Below are 26,757 nucleotides of genomic sequence, written 5' to 3'. Positions count from 1 at the left end.
CCATCAGAGGCAGCAATTCAGCTTAATATCCACCGCTGCTTCCCAAAAAGGCAAGTTCTTCAATGATTTTTTATTTTTTTGCTGAAAATTATAAAATTGCCCCAATCGTTGCTGGGTTTTCTAACCACAGACATGATAATGGTAAGGGTTGCTACAAATAGCCACAGCAACCCTGGGCTGAGAAGGGGAACATCAGCGCTTGCTGATTGCTGTCCAGTGACCTCTGCTGGACAAAGCGCACGTATGGATGTCAAGTGGTTAGGACAGGATTCGGCTTGGCTGCGCTGCCCCCATGGTCAAATAGCCTGCTGCCACTCACTCTTTATACCCATGCATTTACCAACCTAAAAGCAGTTACTAGCTTCAGAGGATTTCATGGTCTATGACATGTTGAGAGACAAGGTAAAACACGATGTAAATCCAAGGCTCTCTCTCTTTTCAGTTGAAGAATGGCCGTTTAGGCAAAGGACCAGCCGTGAGTGATTGCCATGAAACCATACCACAACATGAGTCAACGCCTTCAGGGTGGAGGGAGAATACTGGTTGAGGGGGAGCAGAGATGGGAAATCAATTAGTTGAATGAACAGAACCGGAGAACTTTCCACCTTTTTTAAAAAATACAAATACCCCGACATTCCTAAATGAAAAGCACTAAAGCCTCCCACCTATTCTTCATCCCAATCCCACCCAAACCAGGTTATTCCCAGATCAATCTCCCATCCCATCCTAATTCTACCACCACATGTGTACAGACACACACACAAATGCTGGATTCGTGATTCGTTATCTAGTATTCTGTGAAGAATTAAAATATATTTGGGGTCATTTTGAGAATCCTCATCAGAGGCAACAACAACAACAACTTGTATTTATGTAGCGCCTTTAACGTAGTAAAACGTCCCAAGGCGCTGCACAGGAGTATTTTAAGACAAAAAATTTGACACGATCCACATAAGGATAAATTAGGCCAGGTGACCAAAAGCTTGGTCAAAGAGGTAGGTTTTAAGGAGCGTCTTAAAGGAGGAAAGAGAGGTAGTGAGGCGGACAGGTTTAGGCAGGGAATTCCAGAGCTTAGGGCCCAGGCAACAGAAGGTAGGCCACCAATGGTTGAGCGATTATAATCAGGGATCCAAAAGAGGGCAGAATTAGAGGAGTGCAAATATTTTGGGGGGGGTTGTGGGGCTGAAGGAGATTACAGAGATAGGAAGGGGCGAGGGATTTGAAAACAAGGATGAGAATTTTGAAATCGAGGCGCTGCTTAACCTGGAGCCAATGTAGGTCAGCAAGCGCAGGGGTGATGGGCGGGAGGCAAGAACCTCACCCACCGGCAGTGCATATTGGAAAATCATGGCCAGTGCGCATCAACTTTCCAACATATGCTGCCGCCACCGCCATAGGATCATAGAATCTTACCCCAGTAGGAGGCCATTTGGCCCATCGTGCCTGTGCCGCTCTTTCTCCATAGCCCTGCAAATTTTTCCTTTTCAAGTATATATCCAATTCCCAGTGTGTACTTGGAAAATTAACCCCCCCCCTCCATTTTATTTACTCTGAGCTAAAAATAAGAAACAATAATTGAAAGACGCATTCACTGTGCTGTGCACCAATGCTGAAAACTGCTGTCTCTGCTTTCTGGCTGCTCACCTTCCAATGATTTTCTTATGGGAATTTATTATAACTAATTAAAAATTCAAAACTCAATCCTGAACTTTGGTGACCGGAACTTTTAAATAGTTTATCTGATCCGAATCAGAGATCAATAGGATATTTTTAGTGTAAGAATGTTTTGAAATCATCTTCAAATTTCCGTTCTTTGATGCAGAAGAGTGCAGCATGCTCTGTGGCATGGGCAATAATAGTTTTGAAATATCTTTTATTAAAATTACTTGACCTCTTAAAAAGAGACAAAGACAGAGAAGGGGGGAAGAGAGAGAAGAAATTGATATTCTTATTTATAATGTTTCCTTTCATTCGTGTGCTGAAGATTCTATCTCCTCCTGGGGTACAGTTCTATCAGTTCCAGTTGCCTTCCAGTATCTCACCCATCTCGTCAGTCTTAATGGCTGAGCCTCCACAGTGAGTGTCAGTAGATTACTTGACTATAACGGAGCCAGATCTTGTCCTCACCCGATGTCCACACAAGTGCATTTTCCAGCAGGGGTCACTGGACAGTAATCAGGAGCAGGAACCTTATTTAACTTTTTCTCTTCCCTTCTCAGGGGTGCTGAGGTCACTTTTAGTGCTCTTGCCGCCAGAAACTGAGACCGGCAGCAGACGTTAGGGACCTGGTGAATCTTCAAGGCTCAGTCCGACACTGGGCCGTGTTCTCCCCAATTGAGCCATTAGAGTGGCAACAATTTCCGGGTATGGGAGCCGAGTGGTTACTAGGACTGGACTAGTAATCCAGAGAACGTAAAGTCAAATCCCACCATGGCAGGTTGAGAATTTGAATTCAGTTTATAAAATCTGGAAATTAAAAAAAAAACTATTAGTAAAAGTGACCATGAAGCTGTTGGATTGTCATTACAACCCAACTGGTTCACTAATGTCCTTGAGAGGGAAATCTGCCGTCCTTCCCCAGTCCGGCCTATATGTGACTTCAGTCTCACACCAATGTGTTTGACTCTTTACTCCCCTGTACTGGCCAAGTATAGTCAAGTACTGGCCTCTAGCAAGTCATTCCATTATATTCAGGGCTGCTAAGGATGGGCAATAAATGCCAGCCTTGCCAGCGATGCTTACATCCTGAGAATGATTTTTTTTTTAAATTATATTCTTATTTGCGGGGCCACTACATCAAGGGTTCCATAGAAGGCCCACTGTCACCCCTATGGACTTTTCAACATGTGATTCCAGAAATCTGCAACAGAACTTCCTCAGAATTTGGGGATGGCAGTAGAGTTCCTGCCGCGCAGCCAAAAATAATACACTTTGTTCCGCAGCAATCCAAATAGAGCTCTCCAGCACAGGACTCTTGCTTCACTGAAATTCCGTGTATCAGGAATTCACCTTTCCACTAGCTGCTCCAAAGCAGTGGGGGAAATTGCTCTTAAATCACTTGCTGTCAGAGCAACCTGTGGAAATCAGTGCACTCAACTTCAGAAACAAAGCATTTTGTTTGAAAACAGGCAGTAAGTCATCTACTGGGAAATCCCTTAGCATTTACTGACTAACGTATAACAATGTGTCACCTTACTGGCCCTTTCACAAATTGAATACTGAAACTTTCTTGTGCTTTTGTCATGGGTCATAAATGGGTGACTAATGCACAGGCCCTTCGATAAAAGGGTACAAAGTCACCATTTACACCACATGCTCTTTGGACTCATCTATGAAAGATTGCGTTGAATGTACTGGCAATTGAAAAGCAGCATTCTGAGTTTTCCTGGGCAGCCTGATTACCAATAACTAGCAATTACACTACCATGTCAGCTACTGATTATGTTTTTCATTTTGGGGATTTGGGCATCGCTAGCAAGACCAGCATTTATTGCCCTTCCCTATTTGCCCTTGAGATAGTGGTGGTGAGCCAGCCTTCTTCTGGAACCATTGCAGTCCATGTGGTGAAGATACTCCCACAGTGCTGTTAGGTAGGAAGTTCCAGGATTTTTGCCCAGCAGACAGGAAGGAACGGCGATTATATGTTTAAATTGGATCGTGTGTGACTTGGAGGGGAGCTTGGAGTTAGTGGTGTTCCCATACACCCGCTGCCCTTGTCCATCTAGGTGGTGGAGGTTGAGGATTTTGTGGTGGGACGGTCGAAACTGCTCTGGATTGTGGTGGAACTACTTTATTCGGTAATCTGCTCCTGAATGCTGCACTCATTTACTGGCGTTTATTGCACTTTGTGGTGTCCTGAGCAATTTTACTAATTTTGTACACCTTTCATACTAGCAGTAAACTGCCTTCTTTTTGTGCGATATAATTGCAATAATATCCTTATCCTTCATGTCATTGTGTCATCATCAACAATTTATCCCTGTGTGAGAAACCAACCAAAGTTCCCAGCCTTGAATTATACATGCTGATTTGGATCAATCCAGAAGGAAACTGGTAAGTAAAATAGCTCGTCCTTAACAAAAGTGTAGCTCCATAAACTGAGAGGGGTTAAATCTACACTGGATCAAACTTACATATAAGAAGAGTTTGATGGGAGAAGATTTCCTCTGATTTCTATGTTCAAGCAACATCATAAATGTAGGATGAAAATGTCCTCCCATTGCTACCTCTAGCAAAATTGTAAACTCTTGTTTGTAGAGGCTTTCATGATTTTGCTAGGAATAGCAAACACAGGAAATCTTCCCATGACATTTACGATATCATTGGCATATAATGGCAAAGGGAAATCGTCCCCAAAGATATCCAGCAAGTTGTAGTTACAAGCTTGACCTACGTACAACAACAGCACTTTGCTTTATACACCTTTAATGTTGTAAAATGCCCCAAGAACCTTCACAGGAGCATAATCAAACAAAATAATTGACACCAAGCTAAAGAAGGAGACATCATGACAGGTGGTCAAAAGCTTAGGTTTTAAGGAGCGTCTTAAAGGAGGAGAGAGCGGTGGAGAGGTTTAGCGAGGGAATTCCAGAGCTTAGATCCTAGACAGCTGAAGGCAAGGCTGCCAATGGTGGGGCGAAGTAAGTAGGGGATGCACAAGAGGCCAGAATTGGAGGAAAGCAGAATTCACGGAGGGTTGTAGGGCTGGAGGAGGTTACAGAGTTAAGGAGGGGGAGGCCATGGAACACAAGGATAGGAATTTTAAATTCCAGGCATTGATGGACTGGGATTTTACATATAGATTTTACCCTGCTCAACTTGACAGTTCTATACTTCTGTTAGGAGGAACCCAGAAGTTCTTCTACTGTGTTCCCTATCAGTCCAAATCATTTTGTACATTTATACCTACGTCTCTGTGCAGGAGAGGAATGGTCTGGGATAGCATTATGAAGCCATGGGTTAAGCAATGAAAAGTTAAATCCAACAGGGTGTAAAACGGGCAGTCGATTTGATCCAGTCAGTATCCAACCAGACAGCTTAGGTTAAAATTACCCCCGTAGCACCGCACTATAATCTACTGGGACAGTAGTAAGAGCAATTCATATAAGTGTGTTGGTTAGAGAGCATTCAAATAGAAAACACAAAAATTGTTCTTGAATAATTCAAAATATTTTGTTGTAACATGAAGCGCAGTCAACTCTATAAACTGATCCAAGCATAATTCTAAACACAGAATTCCATTCTACCACCCATTTCTCAACCCCTCCTGTTATATAGAGATCTTGGTCCAAGCATAACATTTAAACACAAAACCCTGAACCGGGCATAAAATATTACCCAATTACTTGAGTCTGAACACACAAGATAATCAACTGAAGTACTTTAAGACAGCAACATATCCTAGAAATCTAATTGCTTCTATGTTTTTGCCCTGAGTTGTCTGTTCTTTTTGCTTTGGCTGGGTCACAGAATGGATGATTAAGTGACTGTAGTACAAGTATTTGACAATTGCCTGTTTTTATCTAGAGCTTATACAAATCGCAACCCAAGCATAACATTTATTAGCAAAGTAGTTATGCTTTTATCAGGATTTAACTGTAATGCAAATTGATTTCTTTGAATTTGTGAAATATTAATTAGAATTAGCAATGAGTGAGACCTAGCCGCCCCCCCCCCCCCCCCACCCGGCCCACTCCCTCCGCCTTCATTCATGCATTAGTAAAAGTGGGCTCCATTAAAGGGCTCAACCTTTGTCTATTCTGTTGAGGATTATAAGATCTCTATCGATCAGAAATGGAACAATTGGATCAGTCAAGAGGTCTGCAATGATTTCAAATATAGCTGTAGGAAGAAGCCATCGTGAGAAGGAAGCCCTTTTCCCAGAAAGCAAAATCAACATTTCGAAGGGTTCATTCTGAATGCGAGTTGGTAATGAAACAGTTAAGCCACGGCTGCGAGGATCACCTGCTTTGGCTAACACTGCCCACTCTTAATAGGAAGTAGAGGGTCATTGTGACAATTAAACAGAAGAGTATAAGAAACTCACTGAGTCAAAACAGAAGTCAACTAAACAAAGTAAACGAGTACTGGTGATGTTCACTCGCCATCCCCCAGTGAGGTAGTGTTTTTTTTCCCTCTCAATAATGTGTTTTTTCCTGTAAAATCAGATTGAAATCTTGGCATCCTGTTTGAACCTTAGCTCAATTTTGGACCACATATCATCTCCATCACTAAGATTGCTTATTTCTCCCTCTGCAACATTGCCCACCTCCGCCCACGCCTCAGCCTTTTTGCTGCTGAACCTCTTTCAAATGCCTTTGTCACCTCAAGACTCAACTACTCCAACATTCTCCTTGCTGGCCCCCCCTCCTCCATAAACCCTACTGCACATATCCTGTCCCATATGAAGTCCGGTCCTCATTCACCTTAATTGGCTCTCCCAATGCTTCAAGTTTAAAATTCTTGCACTTGACTTTAAATCCCTCCATGGCCTTGCCCCATGTAACCTCTACAACCTCTTCCAAGTCTATATCCTCCCTGAACTCTCTGTTCCTTTGACTCTGGCCTTTTGTCCACCCCACCAAACCCCCTCCCCCAACCACGCGGCCCCCCCCCCACCCCATCTCCCTTCATCCCATTATTGATGGCAGACTCTTCAGTTGCCTGGGTCCTGCTGTTTATAATTCCCTCCCTAAACCTGTCTGCCTCTCCACCTCTTTATCCTTCTTTAAAATCCTCCTCAAAACACAACACTTCATCTGAGCTTTTGGCCATCTTTCGTGGTTCAGTATCTATTTTCTGTATACCCACCTGTGATGTGCCTTGGGACATTTTTGCTGTGTAAATGCAAATTGTTCTTGTTTTTAATGATAAATCACAGAAAGGAATCTTTGTCTACCAGGGCTTGTATTTTTTGCTGCAGATATAATGAGCTTTCGCCTATCACAATAGAATATTATATCCTTTGACAGGAAGTTCCAGGAAATAACTGGAGAGGAGGGGATAGGGAGGTTTTTTTTTTCGAACTCTTCTAATACAGATCCTGAAGCACACGTCATATTGAGATAGCCAAGAAAAATATCTTACTCAGAATGAGATGAATTCATTTAATCCAATTTGTGGCAACATTGTGCCGTGATGGGGTTTACAGTGATTGCAGTATGACTGCAGTCAAGGAAGCCACCAACAAAATATAAATAAAGAGATAGGATTGTCAATGCTAACTAATGGAATACAGTTATTATTTTGAGGTGGGAGGGGGAAGGGAGTCTGGAATACTCTAGAATGAAAAATTCATGAGTAAATTATGGTCAGTCTCGCTAGTGGAAATGACAATTTCACGGGGAGGTAATAATTCATTTTGTCACACATGCTGTATTTTTACAGGTTTCAAGATCAGGCTACAAGTTCATTTTTTTTAAACTGGAGAATATGCCATGAATCATTGGGCAATAGTTCTAAGCAACTGAAATGTAGCGACTCTAGAAACTAGAGGTATTTCCACACCCTGCCAAGCCTTGTGTGTCATAATTCAAAAGAAAGTACAAGACAACAAGCTTTAACGGTATTTATGAGAACATTTGGTTTTGATAATGGGAAGCGAGAAACCATGTAAAGGGAGTATGGTGGTACTACCTGGATGAAAGAGACACCTCTGAGCAGTGGGTCTTTTTGCACAGGACTGTTACGATACACCTCACCACATAGGTGAACCCTTTTCACACACGGGGCTAGATCTTGACTTTTATAAAACAGGTGATAGCGAGTGGGCCGCCAGTTTTACCTCTCTCCTGAATTTCAGTTCTATTTGACTTCAATGGAAATAAAAATCGTGAGAGATGTAAAACAGGCTGCCGACCCACAATCACCGGTTTGACACTGTCGCACAAAGTCATGACCTACCCCCCCCGCCCCCCCCCCCCCAATGGCTAGTTTATATTACATGCCGGTGGGGGGAGGGGATTGATGAAAATAATTTATAAACAATTTAAAATTTCACTGGTGTGCAGGATACCTGCTGCTGTAAATGGCGATGGTGATGCACCCGTTGAACGCTCGCATTAAGGTCAGCTCCTGAGTGATAGCTCTGGTAGTGAAAAGAAGTGGCGAGGGTGGTTCAGAAGTTATGATTATCTGGAAAATTCATTTATCTCTCTTTCTTAAAATCTACTACTTTCCCCCCCCACCTCCCCCCCCGCAAGTTACTCTTTGCTTTCCCTCCCATTGTCCTCGGTGTCTCAGAGCATGGTGCATTCAATCACAGAAACCTGTACATAGACAGTATAGACTAGCGATTGGTTGATTTATTTGCTAATTAATTTATTTGTTTGGGGGCTGTTATAATGTTTTGAAGTTGACCATTTAACATGTTGTAACATTGTTTTTAAGTGGCCCACATCTCCCAGTTGCAGAATGCCAACAGTATATGTGCTACAATATACATATATATATATTTCAAATATATATAAATGTGAGAGCATATTTGGAAAATATCAAATGTTGTGCAATCTATTGAATATCTTTGATGCAATATTGAATGAAAGCAATGATTTCTGAATGGCATTATTAATGTTGTATAAAATATATTATGAACAGATATTGGATATATTTGCATTACATGTTTCAGATAGGCAGGGGGTGGGGCTGTTTACTACATGTTAATCAATAAATTCACCCCAGTTCCAGGCCCTGAATCCTCTCCTATCTTAACGGCTACCTGTTTCTTGCAAGGAAATGGTTGTCAGAGTTCTCCAGGGGAAACGTGTGAACTGCATTTTCCTCTATTCAGCCTCCTTCTATCCTCCGTACAAGCTCTTCCTATCAGGAGAGCAAGTGAGCAGACAACCATCTGCCCACAGTTTCCTTCAGCTGTGAGATCGAGTGAAAAAAAATCACATTCTCCTTCACAAAGTCTCTTGGCCTGTCAAGAAATTTGGTTAGTAGGTGAGAACCTCCAAAGACCAGCCATAAACCATGGCTGTTTGATGTGTATTATATATATATACAAGTATGGTATCCAGCACACATCCCTCAACCTCCAACGGTAACACTTCAAAGTGTCACACTTCCACACAATCTCCTGTTGAGGCAGTGAGTGAGACTTCTTCATACGTTCATTGTAAATGCTGATCTGTGATTGCATGGCAGGATATGCACTTGGTGTGGGACCAGCAGAAAAGGCCTAGGTCAGTTTTGCTTTTCTCTTGAGATTAGCTGATCTACTATCATGAAGCATCTGGCTGAATGGTCTAGACATATGAGACTACCAAAGATAAGAATCTGATGGGCCTATGGATCTGAACCCTTAACTCAAGTACATGAAAGGATTATCTTAATTTTTGTTAGGATGGTAGAGAAGTACAGATTTAAACGTTTCAGGTGGATCATGCTGTTTAATAGTAAAACAAAAAAAAAGTTTCAACTAACCATGGCTGAAAAAGAAGTGGGAATCTCAATTTAAACCCAGGTTGAGTGAGAGATTGTCATTGAGTAAGGAAAGAGGGCAGAGATGAAAGAAAAGGTTTACTGTGGCAATTAAGATCTACATAATTGTAAAAGTTAAATAATCTGTAGTCAATCAATTGTGTGTAAAGTTTGTGTGTGTGTGGGAAGAGAGGCGCCAATCTTACAATCTTGTAGAGAGGTGCTACTGACGATATCAAAATCTGACTGATACAGGAAGAAGAAATATTAGCAGTGTGTGGTTAAGACTGTAAAGATATGCCTCATCGGGCATAGAGAAATTTGTTGCCTTAACTTCTCTGCACCTCGGAGAAAAGGAGGCTAAGCAATGGTAAGGGTTTGGGGAGGGGAGTAAAGGTGAACAATTAAGGGGAAAAATGGCCAATAGCAGATAAGTAAAATCAAAGACTCAAGGCCGTAAGATCATAAAGGAAATGTATGATAAACAGAGCTCAAATGTACATTATGTTTTTGAGTCCAATATTATGTTTTGTTCTTTAATTTTCCATTGAAGGATCATTAATTATTCATCTTTAAAAATAATTTACTCCTTGCCCTCATCCTCAAGTATTCTGCTCCTCTCCTGAAGATGTGATTCATTCTGAGGTATGATTTAATGGGTACCAGTAGACCACCAGTACCGCATCCAAATAACTACACTGCATCAGCCTAGGACAGTGAGTTTTTGTAGGCTATTTGACTATAGAGGGCATCACAGTTAAGCCTAACCCTGTTCACATCCTACATATGGGCACATGCATTCTCCAGCCGTGCCACTGGATAGCGATCAGGAGCTAATGCCTTGGCCAATAATAATTCTTCCTCCCACGTGCACGGAATGTTGATAAGAACGTCCGACGAGTGAGGCTCCCTGGCAGTCATGTGCATTCATAAAATAGGCCCTGTGGTGTACCACCACAGATCAGCTAACTCAGCACAGGCCCGGAATCAAACCGGGGACCTACCTAACCTCTATAGCTCAACACTGCATCACACAGCGCATTTACCCCTTTATTAATAGAGGGCACAATTTTGACTTTGATTAGTGGAAGCTGCACACTTCTGATGGTGTACTTTTGATTCTTGCAGATCCTTGGACAGTGAAATCAGTGAGTTAACGTTACAGGCACAGCAAGGTAGTCAGATAAGTGGCACCAATCATGTAACCAATAGAAGACTGCTACAGGATCTTTAGCGGTGAAATATGATTTTTTTTTATATATACAAGAAGCAGAATCCTGGCAAGAACCAACTTAAGTACATTTTTACCCAAATCCAAGTTTATTCCAGACTCAGTCCTAGCCATTCCTGCAAGATGGAATTCAAATTATAAACACCTCTGTCTCAGCCAAAACCCACCTCACATTATGGGATTCTCTCAAACTACCACCCTCAAGAAATTTGGGGGGGGGGAAATAATGCAATCGACAGCTATTCAGCCAACAGTCAACATAGGGAACAATGTATTTTAATTCTGGGTTTTTTTGCAAAAACGATTTCAGAGGAAAATGATCTCTGTAGCATGTGGTTTGTGCTTTGAGGAGGAATGTTCTGAACAGCGTTCCATTCTAACCACAGTAAAAGAACGAGCGAGGTCTGGCTGTGCAAAGGGCAGCCACTCAGCTCTCTTCTCATGGAAAGTAATTGTATCTGAAAAAGGCATTAGGCAATCCTTGATGTTTCATCAAACCCCATTGGTCTTTCTCGAACACACACACACAGATAGACACTGGGGCAAAGGCTTCGGGTCTGCATGTGTTTGACATACTTTAGTAAGTGTTTCACTGACTGCTGGTTGAAATTAGAGATGTTGGAGATATGTGTCAGTGCGCCATAGTTTGCAGATAGTAGTAAAATTGGAACTCATAGTTCTGAGAGGCACAGGAGTGAGCACCTCCAAAGACCTGCATCGAGTGGGAATTTTTTTTTAAACCACAGCTGTTTGGTGTGTATTTTGTATATGCTAAACCGATATAAAATACTATTTCAGCCCTAGCTGGAGTAGTGTGTCCAATTCTGGGCACCACACTTTAGGAAGGACATGAAGGCTTTGGAGAGGGTGCAGAAGAGATTTACTAGAATGGTTCCAGGGATGAGGGATTACAGTTACATGGATAGACTGGAGATGCTGGGGTTTTTCTCCTTAGAGCAGTGAAGGCTAAGAGGAGATGTGATAGAGGTGTTTAAAATCATGAAGGGTTTAGACAGAGGAAATAAAGAGAAACTGTTTCCAATGGCTGAACGTTTGATAACCAGAGGGCACCGATTTAAGGTGATTGGAAAGAGAACCAAGAAGAAATGAGGGAAAACTGTTTTGGGCAACAAGTGGTTAGGATTTGGAATGCACTGCCTGATAGGGTGGTCGATACAGATTCAATAGTAGCCTTCAAAAGAGAATTGGATAAATTCTCGAAATGGAAAGAATTGCAGGGATATGAGGAAAGAGCGGGGCAGTGGGACTAACTGGAGAGCTCTTTGAAAGAGCCGGCACAGGATCGATGGGCCGAATGGCCTTCTTTTATGCTGTACTATTCTATATACATCAAAAAGTCTGCCATCAAGCATACATCCCTCAACATCCAAAAGGTAAAACTTTAAATTGTCACGTTTTGCTCTACAAGAAGCAAAATAATCTTAAATGAAATAGAGAAAGAAAATCATTTAATGCTGGGTTTCTCTGACCCAACGCCTGAAATTTACGAGCAGCTGCTATTGTCTTCTAATTGATTATAGAGCCCGGATTTCAATTTCCCCACATGATGAGAATTGTGTTAAAATGGCGACAGCATGCTACTCACCATCTTCTCGCCAACTTCACACCACATACCATTTTAACAGTCATAATAAGAAGAAGTAGGAGCAGGAGAAGGCCATACGGCCCCTCAGGCCTGCTCCGCCATTCAATAGGATCATGGCTGATCCAAACCTAGACTCACGTCCCTTCCCTGCCCGCTCCCCGTAACCCCTAATTCCCTTATCAGCTAGGAAACTGTCTATCTCTGTTTTAAATTTATTTAATGTCGCAGCTTCCACAGCTCTCTGAGGTAGCAAATTCCATAGATTTACTACCCTCTGAGTGAAGAAGTTTCTCCTCATCTCAGTTTTGAAAGGGCAGCCCTTATTCTAAGATTATGCCCCCTAGTTCTAGTCTTACCCATCAGTGGAAACATCCTCCCCGCATCCACCCGATCAAGCCCCCTCACAATCTTATATGTTTCAATAAGATCGCCTCTCATTCTTCTGAATTCCAATGAGTAGAGGCCCAACCTACTCAACCTTTCCTCATAAGTCAACCCCCTCATCTCCGGAATCAAACGAGTGAACCTTCTCTGAACTGCCTTGAGAGCAAGTATATCTTTTCTTAAATATGGAAACCAAAACTGTATGCAATATTCCAGGTGTGGCCTCACCAGTACCCTGTGTAACTGCAGCAAGACTTCCCTGCTTTTATACTCCATCCCCCTTGCAATAAAAGCCAAGATTCCATTGGCCTTCCTGATCAGTCGCATTTTGGGCAGCGTGTAAGGCCCTCCATGCTGGCAGGAGAGGGCCTCATTGGGATGCAAATGTCTGATGACATCATTCAGACCTCAACGTTAATTTAACGCCGGGATGCGTGACTTGCGCACCGTGAAAATCGCGCCCGGAGAGGCTGCCCTGAGAAGACTTCAGGGCCAGAAGAGGCCCAGGTAATTAAAAAGGTTTAATTTTATTTGACAGTTTCCTTGTAGGCCAGGCTGGAGCAGCAGTGCTCCTCTGGTCCCCACAAGGAATCCTTGGGCCTTCCCTATTCCAGGCTTCCCTTCCCCTTCCCACGATTGGGATTGGCTCGGACACCCCAATCACTAATCTTATGCTGGAGACCGCTTCTTTGGGTCTCTGGCAGCGAACCACCACCATGTGATTTCCCACTCCCGCCCACCAGTCATTCACACAGAATCACAGAATCACAGAAACCCCACAGTGCAGATAGAGGCCATTTCGGCCCATCGAGCCTGCACCGACACATATCCCACCCGATCCCTGTAACCCCTACACCAACACATATCCCACCCTATCCCCATAACCCCACGTATTTAATCCCCCTAACACTAAGGGTCAATTTATCATAGCCAATCAACCTAACCCGCACATCTTTGGACTGTGGGAGGAAACCGGAGCACCCGGAGAAAACCCACGCAAACACGGGGAGAATGTGCAAACTCCACACAGACAGTCACCCGAGGCCGGATTCGAACCCGGGTCCCTGGCGCTGTGAGGCAACAGTGCTAACCACTATGCCACCGTGCTGCCAGGTTTGGGTGGGAATCAGGCCTCGACTGTGGTAATGATGCCCGGGTGTTAAAATGTCTCTGGCCTCCCATCAGCAAGTTGGGGGCGAGCCTGCCACTTGCCACGCCTCTCCCATGCTGAACTCTCACCTTGAGTTAAGATCAAGGCTCAGGAGTTTGCAACAGTTACAAGTGGATTTGCCTCGGTCGGTCACCTCCCTACAGGGAGTAATTGAGCAGTGACCTTAACAAAATAGGGCTGGTTAAACACAACTACATTTTAGCAACTAAACATCACAGCTGTGTTGCAGACCCCCGTCTAGCTTACGCAATGCCATGGAAAAATCAGCTAGTCAATACGTACAGTTTGTGCAACAGACTCTAATGCACATATCATCTGCACAAGCGTTCATTTCATATGAGTACACCCTCTGAAAATTGGATTCTTTTCACAATAACATGATTGTCAGTAGTCACACACGTGTGGTCTGATCATCAGATCGCACTGTGCTGTACCTAGTCAAGTAGGTTCATACCACCAGGGTGGCATTGCTGCTGCCAGGCATGTGTATTCAGTGTACTGAGACAGATCCAGTGACTGAGTAATTAGGGTGGAGTCAGTTCCAGCCCTGTGATCTTGACGATTCAACATTTTAACAAAATAAAAGGGATAGGAGAGAACTTAAAAAGTGAAATGTCATTATGTTTATATAAGTAAACAAATAAAATAAGTCTTCAATGTAAGGATCACATCAGAGTCACATTTCTGCCATCATCTTTTGATTTAAAAGCCCATGTTAATTGCGTTCTCCCCGTCATGGTAACCTAACATGCCAATTGCTGTAACATTTCTGACAGAGTAAAAGAGAAGTTGGATAAGATGGCCATAAATGAAGCTTTTGTTTTGTTTAGGGGACAACTCCCATGAGCTCTATTATATATGTGTGAAAGGCCCATACCTCACGGGAACCATTCAGCAATTATGAGTTGTTCTGTTCATTCTCTGTGCTTTTTCCAAAACATGCCCACCATTTCCCTCCATTACCACAGTGACTATACTTCAAAAAGTACTTCATTGGCTGTAAAGCGCTTTGGGATGTCCTGAGGTCATGAAAGGCACTATGTAAAATGCAAGTTCTTTCTACTTTTTGTAGTGCCAGGTGGCACGATGGTAATGGAAAAATATAATCTACACATGGAAAATTATAATCTACGCATATAAATTATTATTGTGTCAGATATAATTTAGGGAGTGAAATTGTTACTCGATAAAGTTAACTTAGAATACGTTTTTAAAAATTGATCATTATTCCCATCCAAAAAAGAATCCGACTGCAACTTTCAAACTTCTGAGACCTGCGAAATCAACAGAATTTAGTCCTGAGTGTTTTGTAATGGATGTTGCTTAGTCCTAGATCGCCTCTATTAACTCCAGTCTAAAGTGCATTATTTTCTATAGAGGCCAAGGGAAAGCCTTACACTTATATAGTGCTGTCTCTGTAAGATGTCGATATCTGTTGAAATACATTTGAAAAGACAAAAGAAAAGAAAACAGACTCTCGGGTCACTGCCCCACAGATTCTATCGTACATTAATGTCTTCCAAAATTTTGCTTCCCTGCCTTTAAACTCTTATTGCTGAATCCAGAGAGCTGGTGGCCGGGTGATGTGCAGTCTGCTTGAGACCCGGGTCCAAACCTCGGTTGTAACAGGGTGACCTTAATCAGCCACTGCATAGCAACCATGTAGGGCATGATGCATGCAATAAGTGCAAAAATCCAACTATAAATAAGATGAAATGTGTGATCCACTGTGGGATTCTGAAAAGGACTCTTTGAAATTATCTGTGAGAAGGATATTACTTTTGCTTGTATTTTAAACACCCAAATTTCAGACATTTCACAATTAGGAAAGGTCAGCATATCGTCATCAGACCAGGCCGCAGTGTCCTGTCACATGCTTACAGACAAATTGAAACATAGTGACAATGCATGGATGGACGTAGTTCATTACATATCATTAAGATGAGCTTGAAATGTATTTTATACAAGGGTGGGTGTGGGTGGGAGGGGAGAGCCAGGTAATGGCTATTTGGAATGCGGGAATAGTGGAATATATTGTGAAATATAGAATCATAGAATTGTAACAGCACGGAAGAAGGCCATTTGCCCCGTCGGGCCCGTGCCGGCTCTCTGCAAGAGCATTCCAGCTAGTCCCACTCCCCCGCGCTTTCCCCATAACCCTGCAAATTTCTTTCCTTCAGGTACTTATCCAATTCCCTTTTGAAAGCCATGATTGAATCTGCCTCCACCACTCTTTCAGGCAGCGCATTCCAGATCTTAACCACTCGCTGCGTAAAAAAGTGTTTCCTCATGTCGCCTTTGGCTCTTTTGCCAATCACCTTAAATCTGTGTCCTCCGGTTCTCGACCCTTCTGCCAATGGGAACAATTTCCCTCTATCTACTCTGTCCAGACCCCTCATGATTTGAACACCTCTATCAAATCTCCTCTCAATCTTCTCTGCTCCAAGGAGAACAACCCCAGCTTCTCCAGTCTATCAACGTAACTGAAGTCCCTCATTCCTGGAATCATTCTCGTAAATCTTTTCTGCACACTCTCTAAGGCCTTCATATCCTTCCTAAAGTGTGGTGCCCAGAATTGGAAACAGTACTCCAGTTGGGGCCGAACCAGTGTTTTATACAGGTTCATCATAATTTCCACACTTTTGTACTCTATGGGCTCGAATTTCATCTTCAAAGAGCTGTCAACCGCTGATATTTCAGCTGTCAAAAGCTCTTGACAGATGAAATGTCAATCTGTGATGTCACCTGTTGCTGGGTGGCCCTTAATTGGCCTGCTGAGCCCGCTGGGCGAGCTCAACAAGGTCAATCAAGGGAAAATCGAGTGGGTTGGCCACAACTCGATGGAGGCGGGACTACAACCCCAAAAGTGGGAGTCCCGCCTCCTACACGCCTCCATTGATAAAATCCAGCCCTATATCTCTAATTATGAAGCCCAGGATCCCATAAGTTTTTTTAACTGCTTTCTCAACCTGCCCTGCCAACGTCAACGATTTGTACACACATACCCCCTGGTCTTTCTGTTCGTGCTCCCCCTTTAGAATTGTACCCTTTAGTTTATACTTCCTCTCCTCATTCTTTCTATCAAAATGTATCACTTCGCACTTTTCTGCACTAAATTTCACCTGCCACGTGTCCGCCCATTTCACCATCCTGTCTATGTTTTCCTGAAGTCTATCACTCCTCTCCTCACTGTTCACTATACTTCCAAGTTTTGTGTCATCTGCAAATTTTGAAATTGTGCCCTGTACACTCACGTCCAAGTCATTAATATATATCAGGAAAAGCAGTGGCCCTAGTACCGACCCCTGGGGAACACCACTGTATACCTTCCTCCAGTCAGAAAAACAACTGTTCACCACTACTCTCTGTTTCCTGTCACTTAGCCAATTCCGTATCCATGCTGCCACTGTCCCTTTTATTCCATGGGCTTCAACTTTGCTGGCAAACCTATTATGTGGCACTTTGGTGAACGCCCTTTGGAAATCCATGTACACTACATCAACCGCATTACCCTCATTAACCCTCTCTGTTACCTCATCAAAAAACTCGATCAAGTTGGTTAAACACGATTTGCCTTTAACAAATCTGTGCTGGCTTTCCTTAATTAATCCAAACCTATCCAAGTGATTGTTAATTTTGTCCTTGATTACTGTTTCTAAAAGCTTCCCCACTACCAAGGTTAAACTGACTGGCCTGTAGTTGCTGGGTTTATCTTTACACCCTTTTTTCAACAATGGTGTAACATTTGCAATTCTCCAGTACTCTGGCACCACCCCCATATCTATGGAGGATTGAAATATTATGGCCAGTACCGCCACGATTTCCGCCCTCAATTCCCTCAGCATCCTAGGATGCATCCCATCCATTCGTGGTGATTTATTTACTTTAAGTACAGCCAGCCTTTCTAATACCTCTTCTTTATCAATTTTTATCCTATCAAGTGTCTCCACTTCCTCCTCCTTCACTATGTCTATGGCGGCATCCTCTTCCTTGGTGAAGACAGATGCAAAGTACTCGTTTAGTACCTCAGCCATACCCTCTACCTCCATGCTTACGTCTCCTTTTTGGTCCCTAATCGGCCCCACCCCACCTACCACTCAGCCAATTTCCTAACCAGGTCAATAATTTCCCTTCAATTCTATGGCTTCAACATTACTTAACAGTCTCTTATGAGGGACTTTATCAAATGCCTTACGGAAGTCCATATAAATAACATCCATAGACATTCCCCTGTCCACTATATTAGTCACCTCCTCAAAAATTCAATCAGGCACGACCTTCCTTTTACAAATCCATGCTGGCTCTCTCTGATCAGCTGAATATTTTGAAGGTGTTCAGTCACCCTATCCTTAATTATAGACTCTAGTACTTTCCCGACAACAGATGTTAGGCTAACTGGTCTATAATTCCCTGGTTTCCCTCTCTCACCATTCTTAAATAGCAGAGTGACATGTGCAATTTTCCAAACAAAAGGAATTGTTGAATTCCTGAATCTAGAGAACTTTGGAAGATTATAGTTAGGCATCTGCAATGTGCTCACCTACTTCCTTTAATAACCTGGGATGTAAACCATCTCGTCCTGGGGATTTGTCACTCTTTAGTGCCATTATTTTCTTCATAACTGTTATTTTGCTTATGTTAATTATGTTGAATCCCTGTCCCTGATTCAATATTAGTTTCCTTGGGATTTCCGGCATGCTATCCTCTTCCTCGACTGTAAATATTGGTGCAATGTCATTATTCAACTTTCTTATTATCATTGACAATATCACCGATATCAGTTTTCAAAGTGCCAGCATTGCTCCTGACCACCCTCTTTTTCCTAATATAATAGTAAAAAATGTTTGTGTTGATTTTGATAGCCCTTGCAAGTTTCTTTTCATACTCCCCTTTTGTAGCTCTATCTGTTTTGTCGCCCTTTGCTGTTCTTTGTATCTTTCCCATTCGCCATTTTTTGTATTTTTGTATGCTTCTTCCTTTAGTTTTATGTTGTCCTTTACCTCTTTAGTTGTCCATGGCTGGTTTTTGGCAAGTGGAGCTCTTGCCCCTCAGGGGTATAAACTGGTTCTGTATCACATTAAATTCTTTTTTGAACACCTCCCACTGATCTTCTGTCGTTTTACCCATTAACAGATTTGCTCAGTTTACTGTGGACAGCCTCTGCCTCATCCCTTTGAAGTTGGCCTTACCTAATAGCTGTTTCGCGTTTCTCCCTTTCAAACACTACGTTGAACTCGATCATGTTATCTATCTAGAAGGATATGCTGATAGTGTTAGATGAAGAGGGGTGGGAGGATGCTTGTGTGGAGGAATAAACACTGTCATAGACCAGTTGGGCCGAATAGCCTGTCTCTGTGCTGTAGATTCTATAGGGCTGGATTTTCTCACTGGAGACATGCTGGAGGCAGGACTTCTGGTTTCCGGGTTTCAGTCCCGCCCTAAGTGACGTCTGACCAACCCACGCTATTTTCCCTTGATTGACCTAGTTAAGCCCGCCCTGCGGGCTTACCGGCCAAATAAGGGAAAGCTGGTGACAGATGGCGTCAGCGTATGACACTTCATCTGTTGAAAAAATTTTGACAGATGACTTGTCAGCATTTGACAGCTTTGAGAAACTGTCAAACACTGACAATCTCTGTTCCAAGGTGAGCCCTTGCACACAGGCTCACCAAGACCTCTCTCCTCAGCAGAAAGCAGATGGCTGCTGCATCTGAGAATGCAGCAGCCATTCTGTCATCTCTGCCGCTGAGATGAGGCACCTCCGGATCCTCAACGGTTGAAGCCTGCAGGAAGAAGCAAAGGTAAGGAAACTTTTTCCAACACTTTACACTCGCCTCTCATACTTACCTGTCCACACTTTCAACCATCACTCACCTCTACAGCTGACATTTCGACCCCACTCACCCCCGCAAACCCACTGCTCGCCTCACTGACCCTGGCGGGGTTTCCCGACGTCGGGAAGCCCGCATCAGCAGGCGTAAAATGGTGAAAAGCCTCTTAACTGCCTGTTAACTATCTGTTAACAGGCAGTTCATTGGCTCTAATCCCCTTCCCGCCTCGAGGAAACGGGTCCCTGTGCAAATTGGGGACCCGCCTCCCGGGAAGATGGTTCGGAGGTGGGTTGGGAGCGGGGTCAGGACCCGCTCCCAATTTTTCCCTTTTTCCCAGCAGTCCTGCCTCCAAACCCGCCTCCTCAGGGCTGGTAAATTCCAGCCCTATGTACCTATGTACCCCATTGTATGAAGATATTTCTCACAGGGAATGGTTTTTGATATCTCACATTGATTCTAGTAATTCTAGTCTAGGTGAAACCAATTCAGGAGTACAGAACACTGTGTAGAGAGCAGAGTGATTCTTTGCAAGCATCTGTTACACGATTTTTATTTTCCATTGTTGTCAATGATCATGTTGGGAGTAGTGAAAACCGCAGTTATACCTTAAAAGAATAGGTGAAAATGCAGCATCAAGACTGCCTTTTTTAATTAATAATTACACAAGTTTAATAACACTAATCAATAATTTGTTTGATGGTAATGCAACAGACACTGCTTCATGCCTGTAATCTTACCCTGCAGTTCAAAATGCTGTCAAGAAGTTTTCAAATGAATGTTTTAATTACTACGTTAGCAATAATTTATGCAAACAAGTATTTTGTTGTTCAGGAAACAGTTTTGGGGTCTTTAATGTTCAGAGGCTGGCACATATACTGGTACTTCAAATGCATTTCATTCACAAACGCAGAACATTTCCTGACATTAATTAATTTGTTTTTCCACAAGTACTGCCAATACTGTCAAGCCAAATCCTGTTATAAACTTCCCACTCCACCAAATAAATTTGAAAAAACTTTGTTTGTAGAGCTTCCTTTGGTAATCTTTTTTTGTATGAACCACGGAAGGAAAAATACAATACACAGTATTTTTATTTTTCCGGCAAAGTACCTCATTAAAGATATTCATAGCACCCGCCCAAATGTTGCACCTGCATTGAACACAGTGGAGCCAGACAGTGGGTAATAAATTGTTAGACGCAGTATAACCACTGCACACACTCACACACACAGAAATCTTTGACTGTTTTCCTGGGGAATTAGTCCAGATGTTTATGAGTGAAATAAACACAGGGCACAGAGCGGGATGTGATACTCGTGCAACAAAAGGATCCAATCCAAAGGGCGGGCACACGGTCTCGTTATGTTTGCTGGGTGGAATTGGGGTTTAGTTTGGTTCTGTCGTTGTGAACTTTGAGGCTGCCTTTTGTGGAGCCAAGGAGTTGGGACGCTTGCTCTGGTGAATACAACATGGCTGAAGAGGTCTGGAAATGATGGCTGGATAGTGCCAGTGGGTGAGCAGCGTGAGCTTTCCGGCTGGTGCAACTTTTAACTTTTTGTTGGAGGCCTGGTTGGCCTACTGCACCTTAAAGTTTTATATATATTGCTCATACTGTGTTTTGTGTGCTTCAGTGTTAAGCCAAAGTAAAGTCAACTCTAAGCCAAAGTAACACAGCATGCTTCATATTTTAGCTCAGATCTCACACACTGATATTTGAAACCAGATTTGGACAACTGGCTCTTATTTTTAAAGTGGTAAAACGCTCTGGAAAGTCCCTATTTTCTGTGTACCAAATACTGTTGGGAGTCACACCACCAGAATGAATGTAAGAAAGAAAACATCTGCCTGTTTAGGACACACCTTTGGGTCCAAGGCAACATTCAGCAATGCTTGGCATTATATTTTTGCTATTATTTTTGATTTTTTTTTTAAACAGGATAGCAAAAAGGTGTGTTTATCTCGGAAAATAAAAGGGTTATTTCAGGAGTTAGAAGATGGGCTATTGAGATTATTATCTCTGCATTAATTGGGGATCAATTCATCAGAAAAATACCAGCCACCACAACCCCAGAGTTGACCTCCTGCTCTCTGTGATCACATCACCGTTTCTGCCCAGTAGGGTCACAGGGACCCTATAATAGCTGGAAGAAGTCAGGATTTGCTATAACAATATGATAAAGTGAAGGCATTTGGTGTGGTGCGGTTTATGTAAATAAACTAGACCTCAGACCTCACAACTGTTGATTCTAGTGGATCATATTTGAAAATATACTGAGGGAGTGAAGGACCCCTATTGTTCTACTGCGGAATATGCACTGTTGATAGTCTTCCTTTAGCCACAATAGACTATACTATAAATTGTGCTAGCTGACTGCAGGGCTTTTATTTTTCCCTGAAGTAGATGTCATATTTACATTTCAGTCTGTTGGCCATGTTGTATACTGAACTACTGGACTGAGGGACTCCTATTGTTCCACTGCTTTACTTATCATTTCCCTTAACACTCTATAGACTGTACTCTAATTTGTATGGCGCTGTTGACCAATTGTTTGCCAGGTTTAGAATCAAATTTAATGTAACATACTTCAGAATTACACCCTTTATAAAGGAAAAGCATTGAATTACGTAGAATTTGCAGCACAGAAACAGGCCTTTCGGCCCAACTGGTCTGTGCCAGTGTTTATGCTCCACACGAGCCTCCTCCCACCCTACTTCATTTAACCCTATCTATATATACTTCTATCCGTTTCTTATACTAAACTAGCTTCCCCTTAAATGCGTCAATGCTGTTCACCTCAACAACTTCATGTGGTAGCAAGTTCCACATTTTAATCACACTCTGGATAAAGAAGTTTCTTTATTGAATTTATTAGTGACTATCTTATATTTATGGCCCCTAGTTTTGGACTCCCCATAAGTGGAAATATCTTCTCTACTTCTACCCTATCAAACCCCTTCATAATTTTAAAGACCTCTATTAGGTCACCCCTCCAGCTTCTCTTTTCTAGAGAAAAAAGTCCAAGCCTGTTCAGTCTTTCCTGATACTTATAACCTCTCAATTCTGGTATCATCCTTGTAAATCATTTTTGCACCTTCTCCAGTGCCTCTATATCCTTTTTGTAATATCAAGACCAAAGCTGTACGCAGTACTCCAAGTGTGGTCTAACCAAGATTCTATACAAATTTAACACGTAACTTTTCAATTCTATTCCTCTAGAAATGAACCCCAATGCTTTGTTCGCATTTTTGTACAGCCTTGTTAACTTGTGTTGCTATTTTTAATGATTTGTGAATGTGCACCCCTAGATCCCTTTGATCCTCTACCCCATTTAAACTCTTATTTTCCAAGGAATATGTGGCCTCCTTATTCCTCTTACCAAAATACACCACCTCACACTTATCTATATTTAAATTCATTTGCCCATTCTGCAAATTTATGAACATTTTCCTGTATTTTGTTGCAGTCTTTCTCAGTATTAACTACACCCACCAAATTTGGTGTTGTCCTCAAATTTTGAAATTGTACTTCCGATTCCTGAGTCAAAATCGTTTATGTAAATTGTGACCAACACCAATCCCTGTGGAACACCACTTCCCACATTTTGCCAGTCTGAGTAGCTACCCTTCGCCCCTACTCTCTGTTTTCTGTTTTGCAGCCAGCTTGCTATCCGTTCTGCTACTTGCCCCCTGACTCCACATGCTCTGACCTTGGTCATGAGCCTGCTATGCGGTACCATATCAAATGCAGATTTCCATTTCAGCCACTTTATGTTTTGTTCCCTGATACCCGCAGGAGCCATCTCAGTTGTTGCTCATTTAAAGCTGCTTCAATTTTTCTTTTAACCAAGGCTGTCAGCAGTGTGATGATTTGAACATTTCCAATTGCTGCACTTTGGAGAGCGAGAACTCCCTTTGGATGCAATATCGATCAAATCGGGGAGCCTGGAAATGAAGTTCTACTGAAGTGGCGTGTGAATTGATGGTTGAACCCTGCTTGTCTGCCATCCAGAGCAGAAATAACCTCCAATTAAATATTGGGAAGACCAAAGCCATTGTCTTTGATCCCTGCCAAAACCTCCGTTCCCTAGCCACTGACTCCATTCTTCTCCTTGGCCACTGTCTGAGGCTGAATCAGACTGTTTGCAACCTTGGCGTCCGACTTGACCCTAAGCTGAGCCTCCAACCTCATATGCTCTCCATCACCTAGACCGCCTACTTCCACCTCAATAACATTGCACGCTTCTGTCCTTGCCTCAGCTCTTCTGCTGCTGAAACCCTCATCCATGCCTTTGTTAACTCTAGACTCAAAACATTCCAAAGCTCTCCTGGCTGGCCTACCACCTTCCACCCTCCATAACCTTGCGCTAATCCAAACTCGGCTGCCCGTGTCCTAACTCGCACCAAGGCTCGTTCACCCATCACCCCTGTGCTCGCTGACTCACATTTGTTGCCAGCCCAGCAACACCTCGATTTTAAAATTCCCATCCTTGTTTTCAAATCCCTCCATGGCCTCATCCCTCCCTATCCCTGTAACCCTCTCTAGCCCTAAAACCCTCTGAGATCTCTGCGCTCCTCCAATTCTGGCCTCTTGCGCATCCCTGATTTTCATCGCTTCACCATTGGTGGCCGTGCCTTCAGCTGCCTAGGCCCTAAGCTCAGGAATTCCCTCCCTAAACCTCTCGGCCTCTGTACCTCTCCTCCTTTAACACACTCCTTAAAACCTACCTCTTTGACCAAGCTTTTGGTCACCTGTCACAATGTCTCCTTATGTGGCTCGGTGTCAAACTTTGTTTGATAACGCTCCTGTGAAGCGCCTTGGGATGTTTTACTACACTAAATGCGCTATATAAAGACAAGTTGCTGTTGAAGTGTCGACTAGCAACATGACAGGACTGCTTGTATGTGGACAAGTTAAACTATTTGCTGATCATATCATACATAATTATTTCAAAAAAGAATCAGCACTTTTTTCAAACATTTTATTCTGCAGTATATTAAATTTTGTTAACTGTATATGTGGAATCAATGTAAAAAACATTATGGAAAAGGGTTATAGGCAAGTATAGAGCATTCCATGAGCGTTCCTTATGGCTCAATTCTGTTTCACCTTGGAGATATTCTATTAAACAGACTGTTTTGGGATATCAGTAAGTCTACTTTGTTTAAGAGATTTAACACAGTCAGATCTCCATGGTGAAACAGTAACATTCTGGTTTTATTTCTGAGTAACTTATTCTGGTGAGGTTGTTGAATTTCAATTCATAACATTTTCCTTTTGCAGAATATGCACTTTATTTTTTTTCTTGGTTAATGCTTTTTTTTCTTTGAGAAGGCAAAAAGAGATCTAATGCAAGGCCTCTGCCGTTACTACCCTAAAGCCAGTGAACGCGCGGAGGACGAGCCGCTCCACCAATGTCCCAGAACTTTCAGTGAGGAATCACCCGCCTCTGCTCAACACCATAGTTGATGCAGGGAATTCAGCATGTGGAGAGCTACAAACACAACAAATTCCTCTGTCCCACCACTCGCTCCTAGATTAAATTTAACTCCAAAATGCTTGTCCCACTGCTGTCCGGATCTGGAGGTTGCGTATTCTTTTGTCCTTTTATTTCTATTATTATCACTGTTATAAGTTCCAGGGAATCTTACATAATAGTTGATGCATGGCAACCCTTTAGTGTAAATGAACAATTTATTAAACTAAATTGCTATATTTAAAATTGTTATTATGAGAAGAATTGGTTTGATTTTTTCTGTACTATATTGAACACGATTCGATGAACCAGCAACCAACGCATACGGATGAAACCTTAAATGGAGTGTGAGTCATTCTCATTCACTTGCACTGACACACACACAGAGATATTTCCAATATTTCCACACTTGTGATGTAGGACGCTGAGATCACCATCACATCGCTTACATAAGACGGGGCAGTCGCAATGTTCATGAAGACTTACAGATTTCACACGCACAGGTTAAAAAAAAGACAACTAAAACATACGAAATGTGTGAATCCCGCTGTATTTCATCTACATAAACTCACTCAGGATTGCAATGCTCAAGAATTATGACGACTGTTTAAAAAAATGATTTTTTACCCGATATTTGCATCGATAGTTACATTTGTATCAAATACAGTAATGTCACTCTCGGAGCGGTCGGATTTGAGCGAGTTTATAAACTCAACTCTCAGGGCGCTGTGCAGCTTTGCAGAGTTTTTGCGCCTATCTGTACAACGAAGGCGCCAACTAGCGGCAACATGGTGTCACTAGAGGCCAACAACTCTAAACCAAAGGGCAACATCCCATTTAGGAAAAATCTCCTTATGCAGACTAACTGATCCAACTGTATTATTCTGTTGAAAGTAATTTCAAATTGGATATTTCAAGGGGGAAGCTTTTTTATATATAATTGCGGCTGCATCAGGATCTCAATTTAGGAATAATAAAATACATTTATAATTTGAGACAATTTCAAAGAAGTGTTGCCTTACTTGTTAAAACGCTGAAAGATTACTGACTAATTTTTGAATTAAAAGAAACAAGTGCAAAATACAAAAGATTGTTATTGTGAGAGATGCATTTATTGTTGGACCGAGCCCCGCTTTACCTGCCCTCAATCGGAGAGCTGCTCCCATGAAACTGAGCGATGCTGGGTGAAAGCGACACCGTGATACACCCCACAGACCCTGGCGTTTATTTCAACCTGCACCCCGGGGCATAGCGTTGAAAAAAAATTGGAAAAAGAAGAAATATATCTGGCTTTCAGATTCACCAAATGACCTGTGGCGAGTTTATTCAGAATAGAATGATTTTGTAAAAGACCTAATTGATCGTTGAGCCTAAAGCACAGGTTTGTTAAATAGTAACGGGGAAAATATGTTATTCCTGACAGCGTGATATGTTTGGATGGTTTGGGAAGAGGTAAAAAAAAGGGAGCTGTTGAAATGCGTGGACCTTTTAGAAATCGACAAAGTAGAGTTGTACGGAATAACTCCCCATTCGATCATTCCTGTGACGGTTTTAATACATTTATTCTTAAACTCAATCATATTTCTGGACAAGAAAGATTTCACGAACAGGCTGCATTATCAGATGCATTGTGGAAT

The sequence above is a fragment of the Somniosus microcephalus genome, chromosome 20 (genome assembly GCF_052327205.1).
Source record: "Somniosus microcephalus isolate GS21.2 chromosome 20, FLI_Smic_1.0, whole genome shotgun sequence".
NCBI lineage: Eukaryota > Metazoa > Chordata > Chondrichthyes > Squaliformes > Somniosidae > Somniosus > Somniosus microcephalus.
Note: the sequence above shows the minus strand (reverse complement) of the source record.